Genomic DNA, 5,147 nt, shown 5'->3' on the forward strand with positions numbered 1-5,147 from the left:
TATGGAATCTGGTTAACTTTTTGTCCTGGCTAACCTTGAACTTAAATCCTTTGGATCTCCTCCTGGGCAGCTGGATTATAGATAATAGCCACCATGCCTGGCCTCTACTTGTACTATTACTTTATTTATTGGTAGGTATTGTTTTACAATGAATAATGCTGCACTGAAAATTCTTGATATACTTTAATCCATGATTGAGCATATTATAAGTCTTTAATTGTTTGAGGAATAGAAATTGGACTTGTAGCTTTGATTCACATTTTTTGAGGAAGTGATTCTCTTTATGACTGGTAATGTGACGTCTGCTTTATTTGTGGACCTTGTATCAGTGGGTTTATAGTTTTTATCATATTTGGTAAATTTTTATTTTTGATATATTTTGTTTCCTTTTTTGTTTTGTTCGTCGTGGGGCTTGAACTCTGGGCCTGGGCGCTGTCCCTCAGCTCTTCAGCTCAAGGCTAGCTCTCTACCACTTGAGCCACAGCGCCACTTCCGGCTTTTTCTGTTTATGTGGTGCTGAGGAATCGAACCCAGGGCTTCATGCATGCAAGGCAAGCGCTCTATCACTGAGCCACCTTCCCAGCCCCGTTTCCTTTTTTTGAGACTGCCAATTGTGTATAGCTTGCTGTTAGTGTGTGGCAATTGACATAGGTCAGTTACATTGGTCAGTTTGCAGAACTCTCTTACTGTTTATCTGATGTTAATGCCATTGATCTATTTTTCTTTTACTTCAGATATTTTTACTGTCTCTAGGAATTGCATTTGGATCTTTTTTTTTTTTTTTTTTTGCCTTGCATGTTCTCATGCAGGCTATATTGTTGTGGGCTAGTTGTTTTGTCTGTCGTTTCTAGGTCACATTGAGGTTTTGTGGTTTATGGTTCTCGGCCTGGACCCTCTGCACATCTCTGAGCCGATGATCCCTGTGTGTTGCTTCTGTACCCTGGATGCCCAGCATTGCCGTGTCTCCCCTGCTGCTCTGGAAGGCGCTGGAGGAGAAAGGCCTCGGGTGCGGTGTGCTGTGCTTAGGACACTGTGTGACTCAGTGGCACATGGGACATGGGCAGGTGTGGGACAGCTGGCCGTGTGCTGGTGAGATCAGCGGTATTTCAGAAGAACGCGGCTCCTCCGTGAGCACTGGCTGTGCAGGTGAAAGGGGCTGTGAGCAGAGAAAGAGGTGGCAGGTGCGGGGCACAGGCAGGCTGCCCCAGGGAGGACACCGACAGCACCCGCGCCCGGCTCACCGCTAAGCTAAGCACAGGTGGGCTCCAGCTAACCAGATGTATTTGGCTTTTCTCAAAAACAGCTGATATGTTTGAACTTGGTTTAAGAAGCAATCTGGCATTGCCGGGCGCTGGTGGCTCACGCCTGTCATCCTAGCTACTCAGGAGGCTGAGATCTGAGGATCACGATTCAAAGCCAGCCCGGGCAGGAAAGACTGTGAGACTTCTATCTCCAATAAACCACCAGAAAACCAGAAGTGGCGTTGTATCAAGTGGTAGAGCGCTCGCCTTGAGCTGAAGAGCTGAGGAATATCGTCCAGGCCCAGAGTTCAAGCCCCACAACCGACAAAAAAAAAAAAATCCATCTGGGCATCAGTGGCTAGAACAACATAGCTATCTGTTAATGATCTTGCTTATCTTGGGGGAGGGTATGGGTACAAAGGGGATTTGTCAAGATAGCTGTAGCCAGGCCAAGCTAGATCTCTAAGGTCAGAGAAAACCCTCTACTTGCACTAGTGTCTTCTCAGCACTGTTACAAATAGCCTTGGAGATCATTTTATTAGCATCCTCCCAGGTGGCACTGCGCCCCACCTCTAGCCCAGGACAGTCCATGAACCTCAGCGTCCATTGGACAGGTGTAAGGTCTGAATTATTCCATTGATATGTGTCCACCCTGAGATGTGCTAGGCCATTCTCTTTTGGTCCCCTCTTAGTAAATTGCCTGCATATAGTTAATAGTGCGCTGTTTCCTTTGCTTAAAACACTGTATAAGCCACAAATCGGTGGCTCATTCCTATAATCCTAGCTACTGTAGAGGCTGAGATCAGAGGATTGTATTTTGAAGCCTGTTTTGGGCAGGAAAGTCTGTGGGACTCTCCAGTTAACCACTAAAAAGCTACGAAACAGTGCCCAGGCCCTGGGTTCAAGCTGCAGAGCTGGCTTGCGCTTGCGTGCACATGTGTAAACACATGCACGCATGCCCGTGTGCACAGCAGCAACAACAGCATTGCTCATGTGACCCAGAGGGCAAAATCCCCAGCAGGGACCCTCCTGAGCTGCCCGGCCACGCCTCGGGAGTGCGGCGGCAGCCGAGGCAGGACAGGCCGCGCTTCAGGGGCTGACGAGCAGCGCTGCTGAAAGGCGCCCCATGCCGGTGCGCCGGCGCCTGCTTCCACCGTTACCTGGCTGATAACGCCCCCTGGCCGTGACCCTGAGGCCGCACAAGGCGGCCGAAGCCTCTGCCGAGTGCCCAAAGCTGTCCAGGCTGGCACTCCCTTATTGTTTGGCCCCCGGTGGCTGAATGTCCGTATGGCAGTGTGCATGGACGAGCCTGGCGTGGCACTAACTCACGTCCCCCACCTTCCTGTTTCAGTGATGTCGGTGACCAGGACTGCAAGCGGACCCAGCAGGAAGCCCTGCCCAAAGGCCTGGAGCCGGCCAGCTGCCATGATAGAGACGGAGCTGGCGGAGGTGGGCCCCTTCTGCCCTGTGTGGGGCCCGCCCCGGGGGCCCTGGCAACCCGGTAAGAAATCCAGAGGCTGCAGCACCCCTGTCCCAGAACAGGGGTCCTCAGATCAAAGTCCAGGAAAGAAGGGAGGCTAGAGAAAAGGGAGAGTTGGGCCAGTTTCTCTAATCATTCGTTGCTGGAGCGGGGAAGGGAAGCGAAGCGGGACATGGCAGTTTCCGGAAGAGGTCAGGGCCTGTCAGGAGGAAGGGCCCTACGTCATCACCCGAGCTTTCCACAGACTGTAGGGTCGGCTGGGTGCTGAGGAGCCGAGTGCTCTGCGTGGAGCGGGCGTGTGGCGATCCCACCGTATTTCGAAGTGTGCTTGAGGCAGCCAGGCTCACTGAGAAGCAGCAGCAGCAGAGGACGGGTGCAGGCAGAGCAAGACTGTTGTTTAGACACAGACCTTGAACTAGTTTGGCTAACATGGCCAAGAAAATCGGCATGATGGGGAGTTCCACAGGGAACGAATTCATGAAAAATGAAATGAGCCAATGCAGCGATTCGCACCTGTAATCCCAGCCGTGTGGGGGGTAGAGATTGGGAAGATCGTGGTTCCAAGTCCCCCATCTCATTTAACTGCTGAGCCCGGTGGTTTGCATCTGTGCGGCGCCAGGCAGGCAGCACTGGTGAGCGTGAGGTCGGGCGGGCCTGGGCATGCAGCCAGAAAGGCGAGACCCTGAAAGAAACCGGGCAATCGCGCTAGAGGGGCGATGCACCTGCGTGATGGAGCGCCCTGCGCTGAGCCCGAGATCATAGAGATGAGGCGGCTCGAGCCGGCGCCGTGGCTCACGCCTGCCCGCCGTCCCAGCTGCTCAGGAGGCTGAGATCTGGGGACTGCAGTTCAAAGCCAGCCTGGGCAGAAACATCTCCGAGACTCTTCCAAAGTCGGAAATGGCGCTGTGGTTCAAGTGGTTGAGCACTAGCCTTGAACACAGGCTCAGGGACAGTGCCCAGGCCCTGAGTTCAAGCCCCAGGACTGGCAAGAAAGAAAGATTAGGTAACTAAAATGCAAATAGAAAAATACATGAAGGCAGAAGTGTTGTAACTGAAATTTAAAATTCAGTCGGTAATGTCCCCGCTGAGCAGCGCCAGCCCGAAGCCTAGCGAACCCTAAGACCGGCGCTGGAAAGCCCCCCCATGCCTGCGGGCCCGCTCACCCCCTGCGCACCTTCACCCTGAGGCAGGTTAGGGCACTGCCAGAGGCTGTTCTGGAGGGGATAGAGGCGGCTTTGGAACTCGGGTTCTGGGGAACACTTCATTGTGGCCCCCGCTGGGAACATGGCTGCCCATGGCATGCCGCCATGGCTGGCCGCCACGGGGGTGCTGACCCCCCCATGCATTGCGTTCCGCTTGCATCTCCCCTAAAGCAGCGTGCAGAAAAGCGGGAGGTGGTGGTTGTGGGTGGCGGGGGCACGGTCGCTGGCAGGGCTGGCCTCCTGGCCTCGTGGTTCATGTCACTGGGTGCCAAGCGTTCTTCCGGCACGCCGGGCTTGGCATGACCGGCCAAGCGCAGCGGGCAGCGCATGCGTGCCGTCCCGAGGAATTTTCCATGCCCCTGAGGCCAGCCAGCCAGGCTGGGTCCCGGGCCAAAGGCAGCGGTGGCTCGGGATGCCCTTGTCCTGGCCGGGACGTGGCTCTTGCCTTCATTTCCCAAGATGCTGTGCCCAGGGGCAGCGCGCCGCATCCCATGTGGGCGGCGTGGCTGCAGCAGTGCGGTACAGGGGCTGCTTGAGCGCGTGGCGTGGTCTGCGGGTTGTGAGTTTCGGGCGGGGGAGAGGCGGCAGCTCTGGAGGAGCTTGTCCCGCCTGGCGGCCGCAGTGCAGTGCGCCCTGCGGTCCAGCCTGGGGGCGGGGCTTTGACAGACGGGCGACACGGCCTTTGCTTCCGCGGGCTGGGGTTCCGGGGAGAAGCTGGCGTGAGTGTGTATAAACAAGGAAGTAAGTGAGTACACGCATCAGAGCAACACGGGCCCGCTGTGGTAGGTCGGGATTGGGTGCGTGAGGTGTGGTTGGGAGTGGTGGTGTTGACCTTGGAGAAGGCGCTGCTCTCGGGGTGGAAGACAAGGTGCTCCGCTGGGGCTGCAGACGGGGGTCACTGGGTTTCATGTTCAGGGCAATGAGAAACTGCTGACAGGTCTTGAGCAGCGGAGACAGGTGATCTTATCACAGGTGTGACCTGTTCTGGGCACGTTTGCACATGGGGACGGTCTCAGAGGCCGCAGGCAGGGCAGTGGTGACTGGGCCGGTTCAGAGTCCGCCAGCTGCAGGGGCAGGCAGAGTGGAGCCTGGCTGAGGGCCAGCAGGGACCCTAGGGTGTCAGGAATGAAGGGATGGAAGACAGGGTTGCCGCCCGGGTTCAGAAGGACTTGGGGCCGTTGCTGTTGGAGTGGAAGCATCGCACCCCCGCAGCAGCGCGAGTCT

The sequence above is a fragment of the Dipodomys merriami genome, unplaced genomic scaffold (genome assembly GCF_024711535.1).
Source record: "Dipodomys merriami isolate MVZ:Mamm:240054 unplaced genomic scaffold, mDipMer1.0.p SCAF_137, whole genome shotgun sequence".
Taxonomy (NCBI): domain Eukaryota; kingdom Metazoa; phylum Chordata; class Mammalia; order Rodentia; family Heteromyidae; genus Dipodomys; species Dipodomys merriami.